The sequence below is a fragment of the Hemiscyllium ocellatum genome, chromosome 23 (genome assembly GCF_020745735.1).
Source record: "Hemiscyllium ocellatum isolate sHemOce1 chromosome 23, sHemOce1.pat.X.cur, whole genome shotgun sequence".
Classification (NCBI taxonomy): domain Eukaryota; kingdom Metazoa; phylum Chordata; class Chondrichthyes; order Orectolobiformes; family Hemiscylliidae; genus Hemiscyllium; species Hemiscyllium ocellatum.
In genome coordinates, this window is record NC_083423.1 from 33,863,057 (window position 1) to 33,891,011 (window position 27,955).

The window sequence follows — 27,955 nt, forward strand, 5'->3', positions numbered from 1 at the left end:
TTATCTTCCTTCTTGAAGATTGTTGCAATTGTTATAATTCTGAACATGACAGTGGGGGTTTAATTATCCTGCCAAACCTTTCTGATGGATACAAGGAGTCTGAGTCTGAGCGAAGTCCACCAAAGTTGAAGATGTCAGCTGGAAACTATCAAGGCAGCAGGCTTTGTTGTTATTCCAGTTTTATTATTGTTGCAGCACTACTGCTGATGGTGGTCCAACTATTAATTCTACAGAGGGTACGAAAGAGAGTATCAGCAGCTCCTGTAGATTCACGGGTGAGGGGCTGTTGGACATGTTCTTTTCAGCATTGACGGGTGGCATTGGCATCCTTAAGAAAAGAAACACCATGTGGAAAGCAAATGGGATTTTATCTATTTGATATTGGTCTGCAGGTGGTCCTAATGTTTTCATATAAGGTTTTGAATGCTGTGACAGTCAGCCTTCAGTTTGGGTGTCTCAGACTTTCCATTCCCATCAGTTGTTATTTTTATGTTCAGTCTGGCCATGATTTCTGGCCATCAGTCTTGAGCTGTTGAATGCTGCCTTTCTTGACATGCAGCATTGGGTTGTTCTGCTGGCAATGAAAGCTGACCATTTTTCTTCCAGGACGTCACATATTTCTGCAGTATTCTTGCCATTCAATCCTGCTTGAATATGATGGGCCGACCATGGGTATCTAGTACAGCTCACTTTATTCTATCCCACTTTTGTGAAATTGGTGGCCTGCAAGCAGAAAAGTGACAGGCAGAAAAGTGCATCAATAAATTAGTCCAATGTCAGTAAAAGCTGGAATTAGTTTGATGAAGTAACAAAGAAGATTGATGAGGGCAGAGCAGTGGATGTGATCTATATGGTCTTCAGTAAGGCATTCGACAAGGATCCCCATGGGAAACTGATTAGCAAGGTTAGATCTCATGGAATACAGGGAGAACTAGCCATTTGGATACAGAACTGGCTCAAAAGTAGAAGACAGAGGGTGGTGGTGGTGGAGGCTTGTTTTTCAGACTGGAGGCCTGTGACCAGTGGAGTGCTACAAGGATCGGTGCTGGGTCCTCTACTTTTAGTCATTTACATAAATGATTTGGATGTGAGCAAAAGAGGTACAGTTAGTAAGTTTTCAGATGACACCAAAATTGGAGGTGTAGTGGACAGCAAAGAGGGTTACCTCAGATTACAACAGAATCTTGACCAGATGGACCAATGGGTTGAGAAGTGGCAGATGGAGTTTAATTCAGATAAATGCGAGATGCTGCATTTTGGGAAAGCAAATCTTAGCAGGACTTATACACTTAATGGTAAGGTCTTAGGGAGTGTTGCTGAACAAAGCGACCTTGGAGTGCAAGTTCATAGCTCCTTGAAAGTGGAGTCGCAGGATTGTGAAGAAGGCGTTTGGTATGCTTTCTTTTATTGGTCAGAGTGTCGTGTACAGGAGTTGGGAGGTCATGTTGCGGCTGTACAGGACATTGGTTAGGCCACTGTAGGAATATTGCGTGCAATTCTGGTCTCCTTGCTATCGGAAAGATGTTGTGAAACTTGAAAGGGTTCAGAAAAATTTTACGAGGATGTTGCCAGGGTTGGAGGATCTGAGCTACAGGGAGAGGCTGAACAGGCTGAGACTATTTTCCCTGGAGTGTCGGAGGCTGAGGGGTGACCTTATAGAGGTTTACAAAATTATGAGGGGCATGGATAGGATAAATAGGCAAAGTCTTTTCCCTGGGGTTGGGGAGTCCAGAACTAGAGGATATAGGTTTAGGGTGAGAGGGGAAAAATATAAAAGAGACCTAAGGGGCAACGTTTACACACAGAGGGTGGTACGTGTATGGAATGAGCTGCCAGAGGATGTGGTGGAGGCTGGTATAATTGCAACATTTAAGAGGCATTTGGATGGGTATATGAATAGGAAGGGTTTGGAGGGATGTGGGCCGGGTGCTGGCAGGTGGGATTAGATTGGGTTGGGATATCTGGTCGACATGGACGGGTTGGACCGAAGGGTGTGTTTCCATGCTGTACATCTCTATGACTCTACTGATACTGCTTAATAACTAGTATTGTACATCTTGAGGACAGTTTTATTTGGAAAGAAAGCACCAGCACCGGCCATAAATTGAGCAATGTGTCTGCACCAGCCACAAAGTCTAGTTCATGCTGAAATGGACAGCACTTGAGAGAACTTTTGTTTTGAAAATAATTCTTAAACAGATTTTGATGCTGTCTTTTTATGAATAATAGTGAAGCATCAGGAAAAGCAGGTACCAATATCGAAAAGAAGTGGGTGTGTAATGTATTTTTCAATGAATCAGAAATTACACATGGGATTAACTGACTAAAATAATAATCCATTAATTTCTGCTTTAAATAGGTAGTTCCGTTCTTTATACTGGTGAACAATCTGCTAATTATACAATTATATTAATAATTTCATAATTATATGAATAATTTTACAGTTTTAGATTTAAAAATATCTGGTGAAAGAGCAGCAGCTCTTTCTATAAGAGCTTTGGACTCTTCTGAAAAATGGAAAAATTTGACCTTTTTTTTCCATAAAAAAATCTCCAAATTTTGCATTAATTCTTAATTGTGTCTCAAAGATCATTTAACCTAACATGACACATGAATATCACACTCCTGAAATCCATTCCCACATATTGTTGTCATGGTTTAACTTTGGGATTATCACACAAATATCTTAGTCATGATTTGTTTTCATACCTGACAATTATTACATCATACTGGAGTGTTTTATTTCAGCTGATAATTGTATATGTAATTGTTTTCCATGGTCAATAAATATTGTCCATTTTTGTGCTGAAATCAATCAACTATAATTTGATTATAGTTGTAATTTGTAAACTTATACTTTTTTGGGGAATATGAAATAGAAAAAGAAAATTTATGCAAGAGAGATTAAGTTAAACATCAAATTCCTCCAGAGATTGATAAGACAGTAAGGGAAAATATTAATGCTGGCTTCTGGAAAATTGAAGCGTAAACAGAAAATATTCAGCAGGTCAGGCAGTATCTGCAGGGGAGAGAAACAGAGCTCATGGGCACCAGCTTCCATCTCTTTCTAAGGCTGGGGAGTGGGGGGCATGTATTATCTGATAAGTAACCTATTCATTTAACTAATCAATACCTTGCCAATCAACCCATTAAAGGTGATAGGTAGTAAGGATGAGCAACATGCCCCATCACAGGCCTTAATACTGGTGGTCTTCAAAGTTTGTGAGAAGAATTGTAGCTCGGGTGCTCGTTGTTGTGGTTCTGTTCGCCGAGCTGGGAGTTTTTGTTGCCAACGTTTCATCCCCTTTCTAGGTGACATCCTCAGTGCTTGGGAGCCTCCTGTGAAGTGCTTCTGGCTGATTCCTCCGGCATTTATAGTGGTGTGTCTCTGCCGCTTCTGGTTGTCAGTTGCTGTCCGCTGCAGTGGCCGGTATATTGGGTCTAGGTCGATGTGTTTGTTGATTAGAATTTGTGGATGAGTGAATTCAACACAAAGGTATACAGGAAAGCCACACACACAGACCAAGTCCTGAACTATGAAAGCAACCACCCCAACACACACAAATGAAGTTGCATCAGGACATTATTCAAAAGGGCCACAACACACTGCAGTACACCAGAACTGCAAAAAGAGGAAGAAGAACACCTATACAAAGTATTCACCAAAACGGATACCCACACAATTTCATCAATAGATGCCTAAGGGAAAGGCAACGGAACGAGGACATGCCGCAACCCAAAGGACTAGCCACACTACCATACATCAGGAGCGTTTCTGAACTGACAGCTAGATTACTGTGACCACTAGGGCTCATAACAGCACACAAACCGACAGCCATGCTCAGACAACAACTCACCAGGACAAAGGACCTGATACCCAGCATGAGCAAAACCAACGTAGTGTACAAAATCCCATGCAAGGACTGCACAAAACACTACATAGGACAAACAGGAAGACAGCTAACAAACCACATCCATGAACACCAACTAGCCACGAAACGACACGACCAGCTATCCTTAGTAGCCACAACAGATGACAAACAACATGAATTCGATTGGGACAACACCACTATTATAGGGCAAGCCCAACAGAGAACAGCCAGGGAATTCCTAGAGGCATGGCACTCATCCACAAATTCTATCAACAAACACATCGACCTCGACCCTATATACCAGCCACCGCAGCGGACAGCAACTGACAACCGGAAGCGGCAGAGACACACCACTATAAATGCCGGAGAAATCAGCACAGAAGCGCTTCACAGGAGGCTCCCAAGCACTGAGGATGTCACCTAGAAAGGGGACGAAACGTTTGCAACAAAAACTCCCAGCTCGGCGAAGAGAACCACAACAACTGATGGTCTCCATCACTTGAAGTTTGTGGCCTGGAGTCAGTTGTTTCTGGATCCTAAAGCCTGTGGGTCAAGGCCTGCTCCTTGCTGCATTCAGTAGCAAAAAGGTAAGTCTATCTTTTTTATTATCTCATGGGGTGGGAGTCATGTGGAGATAGACGCAGGAACGTTGGAAGAAGAAAGAGCAGTTAGCTTTCAGAGGCTAGGCTTTTAACCCTCATTGATGCCTCTGAAAGCCTCCAACTTATTGCCAGAGTTTGTGAAATTAGCCTCATTCTTCATTGACAAGGGAAACAGGTGATCGAGTGAGTTAAGGCCTATAATTAGCCATTAATTGACCACTTAATGTCCTGAATTGCTGACGAGTGTATAAAGTTAACTGTTGACCTTCTTGCTCAGTATTTAATTGCCTAGAAAGAGAAACTAATTGTCCAGATAATTTAAAATCTACTGAGCAATCCCTAGAAACCAGAAGCATTTATGTCCATAACTCATAATATTACATTAATAAACTGACATCACCCAATATTGAGCCTTTGGAGAGAAAGATAAAGTTCAAACTGTTGAAACTAAGTATTGAGGATCAAATTAACATTGATAAGGGTGTTTTAAAATTCAAAGAGAAAATCCTAGCAATTTGGAGGAGATCAGTTTTTGCTAGAAAGAAGAGCTAAAAGTTTGAATGTGATTCCTTACCTGCTAGAATTGATCTTGAAAATTAACCTTATTTCAGGTATTGATCAATCTGCTAGCATTACCGGCATACTCAACATTTAAATACTGCTTATTTTGGCATAAGGTTTCACACAGCTAAACACTGATTTTAAAGCACTTCTTTAAAGGTTACATTTTGAATATCCTAATCTCCTCCCGAGAAGATTGTCTGACATAAAATGGCTGAATTTTGAACAGTGAACATAACATTCCCGTGCATGCATGATATTTGTACAAAATTATTTATTTGTTTGTTCGTTTATTTCAAACAAAATGGCATCTGCACAGAAAATAGTGCTCTCAGAATTAAACAGTCTGTGTTTGAAATTTGTTTCACATAATTTCTAAATGAGTATTGCAAGACAGACAAGTCAACAATATTGAAATTAATGTTCACTTTCACACTTTAAATGATAAATGGGAGTCAGTTTTGCAGGTGTTAACTTTTGCAACCTGCAATGAACGTAAAAACACAATAGAGAAAAAGGAATGATTTGTTGTATGTCATATATATATATATATATATATATATATATGAAAAGAATGTGTCCAAAGACATATTTAGCTGCCTGTGCTAACAAAAGTACTACTACAGAAGAAAGTCAAGTTATTCTGCAACTCATGACAGAAGTATTATCAATACAAGGAATCTTGAATTATACAAATACAAACCCGTAATAAGATATATTTACAGATGTAGGGCCAATATTGTGGAGCATTGCATCTGTAATGTTGTAATCCAAGTTCCAATATTGAGAATTGCTGCTAACCAGCATTCAAACTACTAACCAGGATGCCTAAATGATAGAAACCACTTCAAACTGCTGAAGTCCCAAACCCAAATTAAAACAACTTCTCATCATGCAAATCGTGCTAATGAGAATCACAATTATAATGTTTGTATAAGCTATACTAATCAGAATACTAAGTTATGAGAACAGACTATTGTGGATGCTGTAGATTTAATAAAACCTGAAAGTGTTGAAACTGTTCAGCATGTTTGGCAGCATCTCAGTTTCTCCCTCCACAAATGCAATCATACAAGGTCAGCACATTTGATGGAGGTGAAGGGATGCACAATATCAAAGAAGCAGTAGCTCCTGTAGGACTGTACTGAGAATGTGTTATTTGTTGAATGTCTTTTTTTTAACCAGAACTGTCCATTTTTTTGGGAAATGTGTTGTACCAAAGGGCTGAATTTCCTGTATTGTGCCAACATGTAGCACCCAAAAGATTTAATGTGTTGCAGAGGAACACAAATGCTTCAGTCCAATTTGCTACAGAATAATACTCCACTAGACTTCTTCCTAGTCCTTTTTGGCACTATTCCTGTATTAGCTTTGGGCGGCACGGTGGCACAGTGGTTAGCACTGCTGCCTCACAGCGCCTGAGATCCGGGTTCATTTCCCGCCTCAGGCGACTGACTGTGTGGAGTTTGCACGTTCTCCCTGTGTCTGCGTGGGTTTCCTCCGGGTGCTCCGGTTTCCTCCCACAGTCCAAAGATGTGCGGGTCAGGTGAATTGGCCATGCTAAATTGCCCGTAGTGTTAGGTAAGGGGTAAGTGTAAGGGTATGGGTGGGTTGCGCTTCGGCGGGTCGGTGTGGACTTGTTGGGCCGAATGGCCTGTTTCCACACTGTAAGTAATCTAATCTAAAAAGCTATCTGCCCCTGAAGAGGATGCATAACATACGCTCCATGCAAAGTACCATATTTGTACTGTTATTCCCATGAAAGGAATTGGATGAATTTAAAAAGACAAAAACCTCCCAGAAAATCTGATTCTAAACTGAGAGTTAGATGTCTTAAAGAACAGGTTTATATGGCCTGGAGATACACTTCTTGTTTGAACAAGAGACATCAGGATTGAAGGTGTTACTGCTTTCCCAACAGAGTCACACACTTCTTCACTGGGAAACCTTTCAATAAAAGGAAAGCCTGCCAACATACAATTCACAGCTTGTCGCTCAAATTCTTCATTGTGAAATATTCAGATTAGAATCTGCCTGCTTTACTTACTAAATAACACAAATAGCAGCCCAAGCTTAGGCTTTCTCACTTGCTGAGTTGGAAAGGTTTGTTTTTAATATGTGATCATGATTTCTTTAATGGAACAATACCACACGTACTATCTTGAGTTCATTCTTATGCTCTTAATAATTATTAACCTGCAAGTATTTATTTTTTATTTCTTGGAGTAGGATAGGCAGTTTTTAAATCCTTTTCTCACCTCTGTACTATGCATCTTAAAATCCAATACACTCTCTGGGTAAATCATATTAACCACAGTTCATAGAGACCAGAGGAGTGACTGTTTTCAACCCTTCTTGTCAAGATTGCTCGTTGTTGCCCTTTCCAGTTGCTTATTTGCATTCTGTGTGAAATTATCTTCGGAAACAAGTTACTTGTCAAACACAGAATTTTTATGCAAGCCAACCTGTTCCAATATTCACAGAAACTGGTAAGAATATTCAAAATTTGACCTTTAAAGAAGTGCACTAAAATTAACATTTTATTCACTCACAAGCTTCATGCAAGTCATTGATTGTAGTATTTATTTAGGTTACAAATGCAGAGGCTATTAATTGTACTTGTTTTGCACCATGCAATTTAATATATTAAATATATACATGCAATTCCACATGATTAATGGGTTGATTGAAGATCAGGATTACTCGCACAAAATCCAATTACAGCATGTTTGAGTAAATAATCTTCAGGCTTTGATACCCCAAATGGATGACACTCTGGAATCAGACATAGCTCTGGTCTCATTTTTTTTTTGCTTTAATCTTATTTTATCTAACATGAGTGTCATGAGTTAGCTAATCTAAGCTGGAGATAGGACCAGTATTGAAATAGGCCTTACTGTGCTTGGCAAAGGAATCAAGCTAATAACAGGCTTCACTTACCCTTCATGTGCTAAAATATGAATTCCCTGCTATTCCTTCCAATATTTTATTATAATCATTTGCTGCTGAATTCTTTTGAGTACTTGTTAAAAATGCTTCTTTTTTAAAAATGAGCCCTTCTCCATATCACCTTATGGAAATTGTATTTCATTTGGATTTCACTTTTTTTTCTATGAACAAACACATTAATATTTCACTCAACAGTTCAAGAAGAATACATTTTGCTGGGTTTTTTTTGTATTTTGATGGGTTCAAAGGAGCTTGGTTGGAAGGAAGAATTCTATAAAATGGTCTGAATGTAATTTTGTCTGTACATAGACATTGCTTTTACATTGTATATTGACATTTCTAACTGACCTATTGGAAGCAAATGTCTATGCAAAATCTGACAAGGTAAGCATGACATGCACACGCAATTTACAGTTATAATTCTCCTGAACTGATGGTACCAACATTATTATCTCCAGGGCAACAAGTTTAGAAAATAGTTGAGCTGCAAATGCTGGAAAGATGAATTATGAACAGAAAATGATGGAAATAAACAGCAGGTTGGACAGTATCTAAGGAGAGAAAACAACATTTCAGCCTCGTGACCCTTTTATTAGAACTGAAAACTATTACATCTGTAATATTTTCAAGCAAATATAGATGTAGGAAATAGTGGAGGTGAGAATGAGTAAATGGAGGAAATAACAAAAGGGAAGGATGAAAGGCAGAAATGATTACAAAAACAAAGTGGATGATTATACAAGACAAAAGGCAACAATGGTGGAATAAAGACGGTTGATATTGGAAATATTCAGTAACATCAGTGAAGAGAAAAAACAGGACATGACCTTTCATTGCAGTTCATCATCATTAGAATCCATACAGTGTGGAAGCTGGTCATTAGGCCCATTGAGTTCACATCGACCCTCTCAAAAGCATCCCGTCTATAAACCAACCACCTCCCCCCCACCCCATCACTGTAACCCTGCACCTCCGATGGCCAACCCACGCAGCCTGCACATCCCTGGACACTATGGGTAATTTAGCATGGCCAATCCACCTAACCTGCACACCTTTTGGATTGTGGGAGAGCATCTAAAAGAAACCTATGCCAACACAGAAAACATGTTAACTGGAGCAAGTAAAGAATCGTAAGGTAGGCCCAGAACTGGTAAATATGGCAACAGCAGGATTGTCAGCATCTCCTGGGGCCTAAAATAACTGGGGAGCAGAGATTATTATCTGAAATCATTGAATGCAATGTTGAGTCTGGAATGTTGTGGTACTGCTCCTTCAGCTTCTGTGACCTTCATTAACAGAATGTAATAGGCAGAGAATAGACTAAAGGTACAGCTGAGAATTAAAGTATTATGACTAAAAGTTCATGATTTTATTCAAACTGAATTTTGGAAAGTGGTCACCAAATCTGTGTCTGATCTTCCCATGTAGAGAAAACTCCATTGTGACCACTCAAGTATACTTAGTACTAAAGACCTTAAAGCTCTGGAATACCCTTCTAATGCCTCTTTGCCTCTTTAACTTACTCTTTCTTTAAGACATACCTTTAAAACTACCTCTTTAACCAAGATTGTGGTCAACTGGCATAACGTGTGTATAAATTTGTTTTTAATAATGCTCCTGTGAAGCACCATGGAATCTTTTATTATGTTAAAGGCACTATATAAACGTGTATTGTTGTAAATAACTAGCACAGAATTGAAATTACAATAAATTGGAAGAACTAAGTTACTTGTTGCAAGACAAGCAGAAATATAAAGTATATTTTTGTTTCCAGGAAGGCAGTGGCATAGTGATAATGTCATTGTACCAATAATCCAGAACCTCAAGTGAATGGTGTGGAGACATGAAATCAAACGTGCCATGGTAGGTGATGTAATTTGAGTTCAATAACAATCTGGGATAAAAAGCTAGCCTAATGATGGTCCTGTAACCGTTGTCTTAAAAATAAAACCCAGTTTATTATGTCTTTTTTGGGAAGGTAATCTGCCATCCTTACCTGGCCTGACCTCTGACTCCAGAGTCACAGTATTCATTGACTTTTTAATGCCCCCTGGACTATCAGTAAATATCATATAATTATTATAGTTTATTTTAGTTTGCTGTCTTGGCAATTTAATATTTGTATAGCACCTTTTAAAAATAAGTGTGGAGATTTTTAGATTTTATTTGTTGAACAGGAGCCAAATAGGTTCCAAAAAAAAAAAATTGTTTGAAAACGTTTCTGAAACAAATTGAAAACAATTGCAGAGTTAGTTTAACTCATCATTTGATCGAGAAGATACACAGAAAAGGAAGCCATCTGCATCGAATCCCCTAAGATAATGGGCTGTATTCTAGTAACATTGGCTACTAGCAAGATTAACAAATTCTGGTATTCTTGAAATGTATGATTAGCGAGATGTTGAAAGCAATGTTAGACAGAAAGGTCTTAGGCTTAAAATAAGAAACAAAAACTGGTAAATACCCAGCACATGGAGATAGAATCAGAGTAAATGGGGAGAACATTCTGTTCTCATTCATTGCAGGATTGGAAGTGGGAATAAAATTAAATTAAGTGGAATGATGTTGTACCTAATCCCATTCTACCTCCTCCAATTCGTATGTTCTGGACAGGAAAGCCAGGAAGACATGACTGGAATTCCAGTCCCAGTGTCCATTGAGACGGTCAACCTTTAGATGACCTCTCAGTCCATCGACAATGAATGTTAACCCAGATGTAGAGGGTCTGTTATCATATAGCAGGCATAGTAGATAACAATCAATCAGCTTGTTACCTTTGAGGGGGAAGTCTCTCAATCAAAGGCCATTGGTGTCTCATTGAAGGTCTGAAATTGGGAAGAAGTTAGTTCATCGAGCGTTAGCCTTCAAGCCTTCTGAAAGAAGAGGCAGTACAGGTCTCTAGCTGTCTCTCCAGATGATGACAAGGAAACCGCAAAAACATTCTGTGCATTAAATTCTCTGTAATGGTGCTTCCTGATCTGCTGAATAGGTCCAACAACTTATATATTTTTTTGTTTCAGATTCCAGCATTTGCAAGTGTTTTGCTTCTGTCATTGGTATAATTCTTGTTCAGCTTCATGGTTCCTGAAAGTAAGGGGAAGGGCGTGGGCTATAAATGATTGAACTGTGGCTTAGAATTTAAAAATAAATTAGAATAGCAGCACATGCAGATGCCACTAATGACTACAAAAAATGCCTTTTAACAAGCCATTTGAAAAAAAAACTTTTACACATGATGTTTATAACCTTGGTCTGCATGCCTTCTGCCGGTTATTTTTGTGCCAGAATTCATTCTACTTTTCCATTTTGTGCTGTGATGCAGAACATTGCTTATGCTCCAAAGAAATATTATTCAGCTACTGATGCTATGTTTTAAACACTAAGTTATCATTCCATCACCTTTTGCCAAGGTGAAATGATTCTGAACAACGCTAATAAATTATTGAACTGCTCCGTCTTTTCCATTTACCTTTCCTTCAAAAAGAAACAAGGCAATTGTGCTTTCTTTCCATCTGTCAGCGAGCACTCTCTCCTTTGGGAACCTGTATCCTTTTTGACAATATCTATTTTAACTTTGCAGCACTAAGCCACTAGCTTTTGGCTATTGTTGCTAAATGAAAAGGTATCAAATTGGCCTTTTAGATATTGACATGCTCCACAGCACACACCATCAACATCAAAGGAAAACATTTTCTTTGTAACCATCCTAAAATGCTCACATAATGGTTTAGAACAATGATGTAATGGCATAAAGCATTATTTTCCCCAGTGCAAAGATTTCTAACAGCTTAAAAGAATAGAAGATACAGTGAACTATGAACCTTATTTGATCATGAAATTTTCTCATTAGGTGGGGAATTGCGTCATGTAGCTTCACCGTTGTCCCTGTGCTACCAACTGCTTCTTGAGTGGCCTGTGCAGTATTAATTCTCCTAGAATAGCAGCACATGCAGATGCCCTGCCTGCACATACCAGAAGGCTCTGTTCCTGTGCTATCCTAATCTCATGTAGTCAAACTTTCTGATTTTGTTACCATGAAAACAAACCCGAGCAACAGAAGTCTAATCAGTGACAACATTATTCCCCCCCCGAACCAACATGCATTACAACTCAAGATGGTCCTGTGCTCAGGCTATTTAAAGGAACATTCAACAAGTTGAAGTTAAGGCATGTTTGACCTATTTTTATTTACCAAAGAAGAAATTGGTCTAAATTCTAGGAGTTGCTTTGAGACATTTGTTGCATACAGTGTGGAAGGAGAATTTTTTTAAAAAAAAATCATTGGCATATTTATAGTTGTTTAAAATGACCTCCTGTACAATATGATCTTCATGGAGATGATATAGAGAAGGAGGCTGGAAGAGAGACTCAATGAGGGGAGGACTAGGAGGGCTCTCCATTGAAGGTACTGCCCTCACTGGTCTTCAGGAAGCACCCCTTCTACTTAACAATAAGCCAGGAGCAGTGTGTTTGAAGAGGCTACAGTTTACAGAGAAGGTCCTCATAGAGTGTTCACTTTCTTCACACTGACCTACAAATTCAACTAGATCTGGAACAATACCTCAGGGGATGTCACTTCCTCCAGACTGTTTGCCTTGTAAAAGCTGCCACCTCTACCTCCCCCTCTCTGGTGTTAGAATCCCTCTCCACCCTACAACCTTAGGAAGTTAATAATTCGGGCCAGCCTTGATCTGCTTCATGTTCCTTCCTGCAGTCCCAGCAACATCCTCTACTGAGTTCTCAGGCTATAGAACTGATAGAAACACCAAATGCTGGAGATCACAGCAGTCAGAGAAAGGATTACACCCAAAATATCAACTTCTGTACCTCCTGATGCTGCCTGGCTTGCTGTCTTCTTCCAGCCTCCTGCCTGTGTACTTTGGAGATCACAGTGGGTCAGACAGCATCTATGGAGAGAGAGCAAGCTCATGTTTCAAGTCTAGATGACTCTTCATCAGACATAAAGTGAAGTGTGGAGTGGTAAGAATTTATAACTTGAGAGGAGTGGGTGTAGGGTACAAATGGAGAAAAGATGTTGATAGTTCAGGTTAAGTGATTGGAATGTGAAAATGGTAGAATGATAGTGTGTCTTCTGCTAGACTTGAAAGGGCAGTGGGTAGAACAGAGGGGAGGGGAGAACATGATAACAAGCTAAAAGAAAAGGAAGTAACAGCAGCTGGTTCTATCAACGTCTTTTCTCCATTAGTCACTCTACAACCATTACCCCACCACCATCCCTCTCAAACTACAGCATAAACACTGTCCCCTCCACATTTCACTTCAGCTCTGAGGAAGAGTCATCTAGATTTGAAACATTAGCTTGCTGTCTCTCCTTGGATGCTGTCTGATCTGCTGCAATCTCCAGTATTTTGTTGTTTTCAGTACAGATTACAGCATCTGCAGTAATTTGTTATTACAGAACTGATGGACTAACTCAGTTGCATTCGAAGGCAAGACCTCCTCCCACTAAGGTACGGTGGCTCAGTGGTTAGCACCGCTGCCTCACAGCACCAGGGTCCCAGGTTCAATTCCAGTCTTGGGTGACTGTCTGTCTGCATGGAATTTGTACATTCTCCCTGTGTCTACATGGGTTTCCTCCAGATGCTCCGGTTTCCTCCCACAGTCCAAAGATGTGCAGGTCAGGTGGATTGGTCATGCTAAATTGCCCATAGTGTCAGATGCATTAATCAGATGGAAATGGGTCTGGGTGGGTTACCCTTTACAGGGTCAGTGTGGACTTGTTGGGCAGAAGGGTCTGTTTCCATACTGTAGGGAATCTAATCTAAGGAGAGGAACTCCTACAATATACTAGTTTAGCCCACCTCCAGTATGTAATGGCTGTTAGTGGAAGTTTCCTTTAGAGGCATGTTGTCTTTTGGCAGACATTCCTTCTTGGGATGGACAAGAATTTTGTGCTCCTGTAAAATGCAGTCCAGGAAGTAAATTGAATGAGATATAGAGATGTTTTGCAACTGCAACCTCTCCTGGATGTTGGTAAGTATGAATAATGTAGTAAAGGGATACTGTAGCATGTGGTATACATATGTGGAACATTTACCTGATAGGCAGAAGGCAGGGTACCTTTACTGTTGAGAGTGTGGCGCTGGAAATGCAAAGCAGGTTAGGCAGCATCCAAAGAGCAAGAGAATCAATGTTTTGGGGATAACCTCTTCATCAGGATTCCTGATGAAGGGCTTATGCCTGTAATATCCTGTTCCTTGGATGCTGCCTGAGCTGGTGTGCTTCTCCAGTGCCACACTCTTGACTCTGATTTCCAGCATCTGTGGTCCTCACATTCTCCCAGAGTTCCTTTACTGTCTACTTTAACATTTAGCATCATCCCCCAGATCAGCTATGAAGGTGTACAACACACACAATGTTGATCCTAATCACAGCAATCTGTCAGACATGCTGCACTTTTGTCTTCCAGTGGGTAGTGTCCTGAAAAGCAATCTGTTTCACACCTTATCCATACAACAGCATGAAAGGGAGATGTTTAGATCTGAGCACTAAAATTCATTACCTCAGCATTCAACAAACAAGGGTTAGTGGGGGTTACAATACTTGATCAACCGCTCTAGCTCTACCTTCACCAACTTTGACCCTTGGCTATTAATTATTTTTTCCACATGATATGTTGGAAAAAAAGTTTACAAATTTAAATAGCCACATATTTAGTGGTCATGTTGTTTAAAATAACCTTAACACAAACTCAAATTTCAAATCTCATATTTCAGAGACTGATAGTGACGAGGGGAGAAATCTGTGAAGATATTTTTAAGATTTCATCCCAGGCCAAAGTTTAGTGCCTTTAGCAAAACCACTGAAATTGAAAATGGTGAAGTCAAAAGGAAAAGCCCATGGTCATCACGCAACCCCAGTGTGCTATATTTACTTAACTTCATTCTACTTAAGGCCCTAATAAAGTTGACTTTCCTCAGTTCCTCAAATGAATTCAGGGTGTGAAATGGGTCACTGGCTGCTATTCAACAACTTAAAAGTATGAATGAGCTGTCAACAAGATTTCTCTTCTAAATTCTGTCATCTTCATTGTTCAGCAGGGACTGTGAAGTGCTGAACTGAAGAAGTGTTAAATTAAACAAGCTTGCTGCATTTTAATCATTTTCACATAATAAAGAAGGAAAAAAAAGTACAATTTAAGGATCTGGGGAATGTTTGAAAGAAATTAATGTTATAGCAAATAGAACTGAAAAAGCAGATAATGGGACATAACACTAAGGCTTCATTAGCAATATGTTTGCTAAGAGCATCACCAATTAATTGATTGATGGGCAAGTTAAAATGCATACACATAAAAGTTATTAAATTTAGATTGTATTTAAATGATCTCAAATGCAATTATGCTTGGTATGTAAAACATTACACGTTTTATTTAATCAGTCAGATCAGATAAAGAATCCCTTTTTTCAATGAACATGTGACATTATTTCCACAGGGTTTGGACATACCTCTGCAGAAACTGATATCCTATCTCTAAATGACCCTGTATTTGCATGTGGACAGTTCTTGAAACTGATCAAACTCCCTCAAAGCCAGCTTTCAGAGTCAACAGGATGTCTGATATGCCTACTCATATCTGTCAGCCAAGGCTCGCTGATTGGACCAGATTAACAGCCCCAATCAGATAATTCATATTCTATTAGATCTACCTGGCTGGCTACAGCAGCTGAAGGAACTTAGAGGTGGCATTCAATCATTCAGCAACCATCATAATGTAGAGCATTTTCTTTCAGTATATCAACAGCATTTGAGGCAGGAAAGTGGAGTTGAATTGGAGTTATCAGATCAGCCATGATTTTTGTTGAATGGCAGACCAGAGTCAATGGGCCAAATGGCTGACTTCTGCTCCTATGTCTTATGGTCTTAACAGGGCAATTTTAACTTCTGTACCCAGGGCAAGTTTTTCAATCACTCACCATATTTACTTCTCCATTCCTGTCAATCTCCATTTTAAACATTTTTTTCCCTGAAATTTGCCTTAATGCCCAACAAAGAACACACTTCATTCATTGTTCCCACTCAGCTGTGCATAGCCATGTAGCTGTCTAAACATCCCCAGACAGGCCTGGGATGTATAACATGTACCTTAAACATTCATGGCTCTTAACACTGCTGCATTCTGCCTTCATTGTTACAGTCAATTCTGCTATAAGGCAATAGTTCCATCCTTGTGTAATCCTGTTTGTAAGAAAATCACTTAATAGCAGCAGAATTCAAATTAATGGGGCCAGAATAGCATTATAACCAATATACGCTTTAAAAGTTCACGCTATAGAAACAGTGTCCCCAATTCATCAATCTTGTTACAACGAATTCACGCTAAGGAAACGTGCGTTATAGCAGAATGGCCAAACCCAATATATAAGGCATTTTAACAACTTGTCAAGCCACATTCAACAGCATCATTCAACCTTGTAATTCTAACCTCATAGATGGATGGGGATGCATAGGATCACCACCAATAGGAAACTATCTCTAAGCCATAAAGAGGATTGATGAGGGCAGAGCAGTAAAAGCAATCTATATGAACTTCAATGAGGTGTTCGACAAGGTTCCCCATGGGAGACTGATTAGCAAGGTTAGGTCTCATGGAATACAGAGAGAACAACCCATTTGGATATAGAACTGGCTCAAAGGTAGAAGACAGAGGGTGGTGGTGGGTTGTTTTTCAGACAAGAGGCCTGTGACCGGTGGAATGCCACAAGGATCAGTGCTGAGCCGTCTACTTTTTGTCATTTATATAAATGATTTGGATGTGAGCATAAGAGATATAGTTAGTAAGTTTGCGGATGACATCAAAATTGGAGGTGTAGTGGACAGCGAAGAGGGTTACCTCCAGATTGCAACAGGATCTTGATCAGATGGGCCAATGGGCTGAGAAGTGCCGGATGGGGCTTAATTCAGATAAATGTGAGGTGCTGCATTTTGGGAAAGCAAAGCTTAGCAGGACTTATACACTTAATGGTCAGGTCCTAGGGAGTGTTGCTGAACACAGATACCTTGGAGTGCAGGTTCATAGCTCCTTAAAAGTGGAGTCGCAGGTAGATAGGAGAGTGAAGAAGGTATTTTGTATGTTTTACATTATTGGTCAGGATATTGAGTACAGAAGTTGGGAGGTCATGTTATGGCTGTACAGGACATTGGTTAGGTCATTGTTGGAATATTGCATGCAATTCAGGTCTTCTTCCTCTTGGAAAGATATTGCGAAACTTGAAAGTGTTCAGAAAAGATTCACAAGGATGTTGCCTGGGTTGGAGAATTTGAGCCATAGGGAGAGGTTGAATAGGCTGAAGCTGTTTTCCCTGGATATTTGAGGGCTAAAGGGTGACCTTGTACAGGTTTATAAAATCATGAGGGACATTGATAGGATAAATAGACAAAGTCTTTTCCCTGAGATGGGGGCATCCAGAACTAGAGGGTATTGGTTTAGGGTGACAGGGGAAAAAAGACCTAAGGGGCAACGTTTTCACTCAGAGGGTGATATGTGTCTGGAATGAGCTGCCAGAGGAAGCGGTAGAGGCTAATGTAATTGCAACATTTAAAAGGTTTTTGGATGGGTATATGAATAGAAAGGGTGGAAGGATATGGGCCGGGTGCTGGCAGGTGGGACTAGATTGGGTTGGGATATCTGGTCACGTGGGCGAGTGACCGAAGGGTCTATTTCCGTACTATACATCTCTCTGACTTATGACTCTGATCTCTACTGTCATTTCTTCATTTATTGGACGAAAATTCTGGAACTCTAATATACTGAGATTTAAGAACATGATGGCCCAAAGATGATAAAGAAAGGGATTTTTCTTTGATTGGCACAGGTCTTTGTTTTCCTTTTAATGTTTACAAGTGTTTTAAATTTGATTAAGCCTGTGGTTTACGTCTTAGTTGAGGACTCATCTGTCTATCTGTCTGTCTCTCTTTTTCTTCATGAGGCCTCTTCCTGATAAAGTAACCCTTTCATCCTGTGAGGGTCTGCAGGTATTATCTAGCTCCTCTGCTTGGTGGCCTCCCTTGCTTTTCTACCTGCTGATGCCTCAGTTACACAGTTTGCTGTTTGAGAGTTGCCTTCCCAGCAAGTACACACTGCACTCTGAGATTGCTGATTCAGCAGCTTTACGATTGGCAGGTTCAGTTACTCTATGATGGCTAGAACATTTGGGTCCTCATTGGTAGCATTCTCTTCTTGTATCATCAGTCTGGGAACATGGTGAGGGTTGGAATGATATCCAGCATTTGCTCAAGAGGACTTCCCCACTTTTTATCTTTACTGCTACTTGGCATGAGATACGGGCTCTGCGGCAGATCATCCATGTTGGGTTAGGTCAGCTAGGTGTTGAGGAGTCCTGTGATGGCAGTACTGGTTGCTTCAATAACTGCTTCCCAGTAGGTCATCCCTGTGCTTTTTACCAGCATTGTAGTAGGTTTGCCCACACCAGTACCTCTTGGACTCAGAACACACAGATCACTCCACTCCTGGATTCCTCATCACTATTCAACTCTATTTCACTTGAGCCATCAAACGCTACTGTTTCAGGTTCTGCAATATCACTAAATGAGTTCCTTTCCTTCCCATTGTCCACCAGATTTTAGGCTTCAAATTTCTCTCCTTTTGGACCATTTTCTGTATCCAGCCACTTGATGAATATTGGAGTTATCAATACATGTGAATGGGAGTTTTATGATGTAATAAAGATACTTGTCTGATTTGAACATAATAATGCAGTTGTTGAGCTATGGCCAGCCAGATTCAGAAAAAAGCTCCATATGAAGCCTTGAAGATCACAACCAGGAAGCAGAGAGGAGAGAGGTATCATGCAGGAAGCCAAAGAAATTGTTTGAGGGTAAAGATCATTTCTGATAGCAGGGATGTTTGATGGCATGCAGTAAGTAGTCCTCCTCTTCCTGGATCACAAGTAGTGTTGCAAGCATAGTTATCTAATAAAGCTAGCCATTCTACGTTCCTCCAACTGCTGTCCTTCACAACGTCTTTAGAACTCAAGCTTTGAGTTATTACCTGTGACAAACAAATTATCAAACATATTGAAATCAGGGACCCACCTGCAAAGACGAGGCAGAACACAAGGCACCTCCCTGAAAACCAGGCATGACTGGGTCCGTATTTCCAACTTGTGAAATGTTTACCTCTCCACCTTCATTATCCAACAACTCCTGCACCGAGCACATTTGTCCACAAACAATCTTGATATATTCATGTGTATATTACATTCACCACGACCCAATCACCCGCAAGATGCTAACTTTACCAGTTCAGGCAGTCTGATGGTTTCGCTATTCCTCACAAGTTTTCTTTGGACTCTAATGCAACAAAAGAGAACAAGGTTTTGTATGTACATAACACATTCAGTACTTTAGAAATGTCATCACTTTGTAACGTCGGGAAATGTGACAACCAATTTATTCAAACCAAACTACTGAAGTCCCAGAGATAGCAATATGAATGAGAATATGAGTTCCCTGATTGGGGCTGTTAACCTGGTCTGATCAGGGCCTCCTGGCTGACTGATATAAAGAGGAGTGTCATTGCCCTTTTGGGAGGGCACTGCTTGTCACTGGCCACTCGGGTGTTTTCCTATCTTCTTGGTGGTTGAAATTGAATAAAGATTCATGCACCTTGTGTCTCTCACTGTGTCTCACACCTGCACACACACAACATGAAGAAGAAAAAAAATAGGAGCACCAGGGTCTCTGTTCACTCTGAGAGCTGGCTCAGAGGGAGTTGGATCAGTGTCACATACTAAACATGTAAATAAAGGGGCACTTGGTGACAGAAATTATCCAGATGGGCAAGTGGCAAATGTGATGCCTTGAGCCACGTCCTGCTGCAGATTAATCCACTGGTGATGCTGTCACTGGAAGAGTCCGTTCCAATTATAAACACTCTGGATACCCTTCTGATCACAGCTGACCAGACCTGACTGTGGACATGAAAAGATCTGATCCTGGTGAAACTAAAAGAGCTGGTGTCATTGTAGGAAGCCAAAGGGCCATCACGACCTGAACTCAAACCTTTCTTGACCCGCTGAGACCCGATTATCATAGAGGATGACAGATTAATGTCGGGAGCAGGAGTGATTCCACCAAGCAAAGGTTCAGCCAGATACTGGCTGAACTCCACAATGGTCATCCAGGGGTTTCCAAAATAAGAGAAAAAAAAGGAAAAAAACAGAGGAGTGTCATTGTCCTTTTGTGAAGGGCACTGCTTGTCATTAGCTACTTGGGTGTTTCCTTTCTTCCGGGTGGTGAAAATTGAATAAAGGTTCATGCATCTTGTGTCTCTCACTGTGTCTCACACCTGCACACACACACCATGGGTGCTGGGGAAAAAAATAAGCACTACTGCAGTTCGGCAGTAGTGTGGGGTTAGCAAGAAATAAAGAACAGGAGTATCAGGCATCCTGTTCACCCTGAGAGCTGGCTGTGAGGGAGCTGGATCAGTGTGTGTGCGTTCAAGGACTCTCCTCCTTGACTGTGTCTGAGAAAGAAGAAAAAAATAAAGATGAGTGTCACAGGTTTTGTGCACTCTAGGATCCGACTCTGAGCTAGCTGGGTAAGTGTTTTGTACTATGTACAAGTAAATAAAGTGTGACTTAGTGATGGATACCAGCCTTCATTGAGTTATTTCAGAAAGGTCAATGAACTCAGATTTCTCCAGTTTCCTCATTTCCCCTCCCCCCACCTTGTCTCAGTCGATTCCCTCGAACTCAGCGCCGCCCTCCTAACCTGCAATCTTCTTCCTGACCTCTCCGCCCCCACCCCACTCCAGCCTATCACCCTCACCTTGACCTCCTTCCACCTATCACATCTCCATCGCCCCTCCCCCAAGTCCCTCCTCCCTACCTTTTATCTTAGCCTGCTGGACACACTTTCCTCATTCCTGAAGAAGGGATCTGGCCCGAAATGTCAAATTTCCTGTTCCTTGGATGCTGCCTGACCTGCTGTGCTTTAACCAGCAACACATTTTCATCTTTGATCTTCAGCATCTGCAGACCTCACTTTTTACTCAATTACAAGACGGGACAGGTTCGAGGTGAGATGGGGAAAGTTTAGAGGAGAAGTGTGAGGAAAACTTTTCACACAGAGGGTGGTAGGTGCCTAGAAAGAATGCCAGGGGTGGTGGTGGAAGGAGACACACTAGCAACGTCTAATGTGGATCTTCACAAGTGTGATTGAAACCACGTGCGTGCAAGAAGTAGCAGGTGTAAATGAGGACTAGGAATTAGTGCAGGCTTGTTGGGCCAAAGGGCCTGTTCCTGTGCTGTGTTGCATTGTATATGTGTCATTTCTCAAATTAGAAATATACTCTATCCCCTTTTCTCAATGGATGAATCAACATGACCCACTTTCACCTGGAGAACCTATTCCTTACATTTACAACTCAGACATTGAAGTAACAGTCGTGATCAAGGCAGTGACAGTGTGGGAGGTGCATTATGTGAGATGGAATTTGACAGGGCCAGGGATAGAGAGGTTCTGCTGAATTTAACAAGAGCTCATTATAATCTTTCACTGCTGTTATGCGCTGGCAGCCAGCCAATTTGAAAGTCAGCCAAGCAGGTGAGCACGAGATATTAAGTGGCAACTGAGGATACTCAGTAACAATCCCTGGCAATCAGTATCTCAGCCCAGGCTGTGAGATATTCCATCAGCCGACAGGATGTGCTGAGTGAGGTTCTGGTCTTCTGGAATTATTTTCCTTTTCAAGGTTCTTGAGACTTGGGCCACATGGTCAGCAGCAGCTAAACATAATCTGGATTTCAATTGCAGTATTGGAGCCTAATTCATTCACATTAAAGATATATCCCATCACCCCAAGGCAAGATACTCATGCATCACAGAATCCACGACCACACAAGCAACAAGTGGAGGATATCCTTTACCTTTCAGAGTGCTAATCATTTTCAATCTCCTCTCCCGTTCATTGCATGGGTGAAACGGGCAATAATTTTACAGATATTGTTGGAAAAACTCAGTAGGTCTTGGCAGCATCTGCGGAGAGAGAGAAGTAGAGTTAGTGTTTGAAATCTAAAGAAGAATCACATCAGACTTGAAACATTAACTTTGTTTCTCTTTCCACAGATGTTATCAAGACCTGCTAAGCTGCTCCAGTACTTTGTTTTTATTTTGGATTTCCAGCATCTGCAGTAATTCACTTTTATTTATGTATTTGCGCAGATATGCTTTGAAGGTGCTGTCTCCTCAGCAGCAGATGCATCGCATGTCCTCTGGTTCTATTGTTCTGTCCAAGGTGACACAGATTGTTATGATCTGCAGCATATATCCCATTAGAATCCTAAAGACAGCAATATTCAATTTGCTTTACTCACTGCCACCAAACATTGTTGTGATGGCTTCAATTTATTATCAATTAGGACCCCTAAATCTTGTTCATTCTCCACGCACATTATTTCCCCTTCATTTAAGTAATAATCCCTTGCAGGATTTCGTGTTCCCATGTGCAAAATTTCTCTCCTTTGAATGTGATCTGCCACCTGTCTGCCCAATTCCCAGGCATATTCAAATCCTTTTCACAGTTTATCTTGTTCGGTTTTGAAGTCAGCCACCTTCATTAGCTTTGCATCATTTGCAAACTTCGACAGTCTCCTTTTGAATTCTAGCTCCGGAGCACATACGAAGCAAATCCTTTTTTTAAAAAATTACTCTAACAGCTGTTTCAATGGGAAAAACATCAAAAGCATTACTGATCTCTAAGTCTGTCGCAGCCAAGACCAGTCTTCCATCAACATCCTATGTCACACGCTCAAAGAAAACTAGGAAAGTAGGTTGGCAAGAACTGACATTTTACAAATAAATCTCAAACCAAATGTAATCCAAATATTATCTTTACCTAAGGATTTTCTTAACTTTGCCCACAATAGGTCCCAAACTCACTGGTCAATTTTCTACATTTTCTGAAATAGGAGTAATGCTTGCCCTTTTCCAGTCCCTAGGTTCTTCTCCAATACTGAACAATTGAGAAGAATTGACCCATAATTGATGTGTATGAGGTTGGATTTTGCACTGGAGCTAGCAGGGTACTGGGTGAGTTTGGAGGATTGTGAGGAACCCATTGCTCGAAAAATGAATTCCAGCTTTGTCAGTGCAGAAAAGTAAAACATGTGGAAAAATTCACCCATTACCAGCGAAAATCTCATAAATATTCAAAATTGATGACTGGTCCTCAATTTAAATGCAATTTGCTTGTATTCAATGCAGCCTCCCTCATACACCCCAGTCCAACATCAGCATCTCCAAATCATAAAGTGAAGCTGACTCAAGTTTCCTGTGCCTTGATTAATTCACCCATTCAGTGCTGATGATTAAATGCAGCTCACCGAGCTCACTGTGAGAGCTCTTTGATTTAAAGGAGAGTGAGTTACAGACAGCTACCTTGTTTTTGAGAATTATTTTTTCCCTGTGTTCCAATTTGATAAACCCAGGCTCGAATGGGTAGAGTCTGAAATGGGATGTGACTGGGCCTAAAGTGCCTGTTTGAAACATTAAAGAGGCAGCACATAGCCTCAGGGCAGTGGAACCATTTATTAACTTGGCATTATATAGCTGAACCTTGATTTCAAAGGAATGGACACTTCAAAGACCTGCCTTAAATAAAAGGAGAGGGTGTTGCATAGTGTAAATCTTTAACCTTCATCCTTCATCTTAGAGTATTGCACAGGAACACCATCCTTCTCAGGAATCAATGCCAGCAGCTCAGCAACAGCGATAGAAAGGATCACAATAACAAAAAGCCAATGAGAAAGGGAGGCACTCACCCCTTACAGAATTCTTGGATTTAAAGGAGCAGAGCTATGTATCTACAAACATCAGAGAGACAGTGACTGAAGAGACGTTCCCTCTCACGAAGACCATCACAAATACAAAATGACCTGCATCACAAGGACATAATGGGATCCCTATACCAGAGATATTACTGCAGCTCTGAAAATCCATTTAGCTGTTTCCTTACAGTGTGACATCTGCAGTATCTTCCAAGCAGCCATTACCACTATATGAAGGTGATGACAAATACACTGCACAACAGAGGTAGAAAGTTTATGAAATTCTGGATTGACAAAGGCAGCCAGATAGAATATGTAACATGATCAAATAAAACTAAAATACTGCAGATATTGAAAATCGCAAATAAAAAGAGAAAGTGCTGAAAAATCTTATCAGAGTCAAAACTGTAACTCTGTTTGTGTCTCTGCAAGTATGCCAGAACTATTGAGCTTTTCCAGCATTTTCTGTTTTAATTTTTTAAGTGATTCAGAGCCTCATTTGCTTGCTGCTTTTCAATAACCATTCTCAGGTTGGCATCAAAGCATCATCCCAGCAACTGGCTGTAGTCCTCAATATGTAGTTAAACGGTGACCACAAGAAGTGAATCTTAACACTATGTGCTCAATATCCTGACACGAACCATAATGTCTACATCTTTCAAAATTCACTTGTTTATTCAAAGGCCACAAATTACTAAACAGATTCCAGGTGACAAAGTTACCCACAATGAAAGGGAACACCATACAGCAAACCATTGATCTGTGTGTTTTCACTGGTCCGATAATGGATGTACACTCCAACATGACCAAGTAAAGGTGTCACAGGTAGTTGGCATTTGTGGTGCAGAACATAACATTGCCATATGGAGGGAGATGACAAAATCAGCCAGAGGAGAAAAAGAAGACAAATGCCACATCTGGCAAGGAGGATGATAAAGTGTGGGATTACACATCAATGCTCTACCAGCAATGTGCATCTCATGAAGGTTAACTCACAAGAAACAAGGGAGCACTTCATACTGACTCATGACCAAACTCCTGAGCATTGTTAGGTGATGTAAAATGTACAGTATTAACAGTTTTCAGTGGATGGAACAATGTTCTGCCTTAGTCCTGCACAGAGATCTGATTCTTTTTATTAATTCATTTATGGGATGTGGGCGTTCCAGGATTTTGACCTAATGACACTCATGGAACACCAGTATATTTACACGTCGAGATGGTGAATGGCTTAATGACAAAAAGCGTACTTGAACTTTTATCTAAAGAATATAAATCTGTGATTCTGTGTGCAAAATCAGCTGTAATCTGGCCTTGTGTTCTGACAGAGGCACAAATGCCTTCTGTATTTCCGGTTGGTGACAGTTAATATGTCAAAGAATTAATGTAACCTAACTGTAGGTACTCCTATAAAATAAACCACAGACTGTTATGAAAGACATGAGTCTCTTCTGTTGAGACTTAATTTTGGTCCATTCTTCATAACAACGACAGAACAGCCTCTTAGACCTGCAAAGGAAACAAGATTGAAGACAGCACTCTACCCCAAATGAACATGATCAGCAGTTGGTACCCAGATGAAATGACTTCCCATCATGAAGTCACCCTTTATTTACAAGTGGAGAATCTTTGTCATGGATTCAGTTCTCTCAGACCGAACAGAACTCTGATACTATAGTTTAAGTCTGTCAGCCAGATTAACAGCCTCAATCAGGGAACTCATATTCTATGAGGTCCACCTGTCTGACCTCATTGCAATCACTCCACCAGGCATCACATCATAGTATAACAGATGCCTTCCTGATTGTGAGGGACCAGAATACCTTGTTTTCCTCCTAATTCTCATGCTCTGGGTAAGGCACAGAGGAAGGTGCTGATTCGTGTGATGCACACACCTGTAATCTATGTTACTTTGGAAGTTGTTGAAAGGGAACAAGTTACAGTTCAGTGCTCACCTTAATCCTTAAACATGCATTCCTTCCATTCCACCCACCTTTCATTCATTGATTGACAGTGTGAAATACAAACATACGCTTCCAGCAGGGATCAGGTACTTCGCCTTTATTGATACTGGAGCCAATTGTTTGGATTGAGACCATGGCTGCACATCTCCATGGCAACTTCAGTAAAGGCCAACTTAGTAATTTGTGATGGTCCTTTGCAGCCGTCAGCTGTTAATGGAATCCCTCTGGTTTCCTAAAGATCTCTAGGATCAGAACGATGGTGGGCACAGAGTAGCAGCTCAGTATGCTGGCTCCTCAACCCAAGAGCCCGTAGCTCATCTCTTCTGTCCATTTATACATTTTCCTTTTTCCTTCTCTGCTGTTGTAATGTTTCCAGTTATTATAGTTACTATCATAACTCATCATACCTTCTTTTAAAAGCTTCAGCTGAGTGCTTCTCCTTAACCTGCGACATGTGGCCTCTGGCAGTCCAGAGAGCTGGTCTATTCCTGGTGTGGTGGTCTTAGCCCTGCAGAGTGGTCTCCTGATGTAATGGTTTTGTCCCAGCACAGAGGTCTCATCGGTGGTCTGGTTTAATCATCAACAGATGCCTCCAGCCCTGGGTTCCAATGGCTCGGCATGACGGTTTCATCTGGGGTGGCTGCATTGTCCCAGTGGCAGTTTTCTTCACCCGAGGCTTTCAGTCCAGTCTTTTCGGTGGCCTGATGTGATGGTTTCATCCCAGCCATGAGTCTTGTTACTTGAATGGCTTCATCCTGGACCGGGAGCCGTTAAATGGACAGTGTTGAACTTTTGTCTTAAATTTATTTTTTATTACATTAAAAATCACACAACATCAGGTTATTTGATTCCCTATACTATGGAGACAGGCCCTTCGGCCTAACACGTCCACACCAACCCTCCCCTATATTTATCCGTGACTAATGCACCTAATGCTATGGGCAATTTAGCACGGCCAATTCACCTGACCTGCACATTTTTTGAATGTGGAAGAAACTGGAGCACCCGAAGGAAACCCACGCAAACATGTGGAGAATGTGCAAACTCCACACAGACAGTCGCCTGAGGGGGAACCGAACCTGGGTCCTGGTGCAATGATGCTACAGTGCCAACCACTGCATCACCAGGCCGCCCAGGTCTAGTCCAACAGGTTTATTTGGAAGCACTTGCTTTCGGAGCCCTGTTCCTTCAGCATATGGTTGTGGAGCATAAGAATTTAAAGTAAAGAATTACAGTGTCATGCAACTGAGATGCTATATTGAACAAACCTGGATTGTTGGTAAGTCTTTCATCTTTTAGAATGGGTTGCAGGTTTTGATTTATTAATACATAAATTCCAGAACTTCTTTTAAGTTTCTCGAGATAACCTAAGTTTCTATAGAAAAAGGTGACATCTCAGTTCAGACAGTGCATTAAAGGTTTGAGGTCAGAGTCTCTGTATCCCAATCTTGAGTCAGACTAAGTCTATTTCCAAAGTGGATCCACATCATTACTTTTCATTGTTATTTATGGCTTTGTTCATTAATATGGGCACCATGGTAAAGCAACTTGAACACTTCTTATTTTAGTTTTCTTGTAAAAATATATGTGACAATAAGTTCTACATAAATAAATGGTTTGGAACAGCAGGTTAATGATGAACTTAGCATGATATGAGGGGCCTTGTGATTTGTCCAAACTCAACTAAACCTGTTCGTAATACCAACTGAAGTTTTATGAAGATGGAGATTTCATATAGCTGGACCCCCAAAGTGATATTGAGCTATTTGAAAATATTGGCTAGATCAATTTGCACTCTTCCCTCAGAAAGACTGCATGCAGAATTTCAGCCTTCAACCCAGACTATCTTCCATTTGTGTGTTGCACCTACTTTCTGGAGGTATCAGGTGATGTGGATCTCCCAATATCAGATCTGTGGCTCATCTGCACCACTCATTTTGGCTTCATTTGGCAGTATCCATCCTTCACCCAATTCCCATTTCTGAGCAATAGACTCATCAATGACCACTCAAAGTCTAGACCTAGTTCGTTTGAAGTGCACATTCATTGGTGGCTGGAATAAACACAGACAGATCAGTAGCCAAACCTAATCTGTAATAAATTATTCTCCATTTCAACTTAGGTGAAAGCCAAAATAATGTGAACAAATCTCAGATTTTAAAATGTGGAACTATGCCTTTGAGCTTCACTTC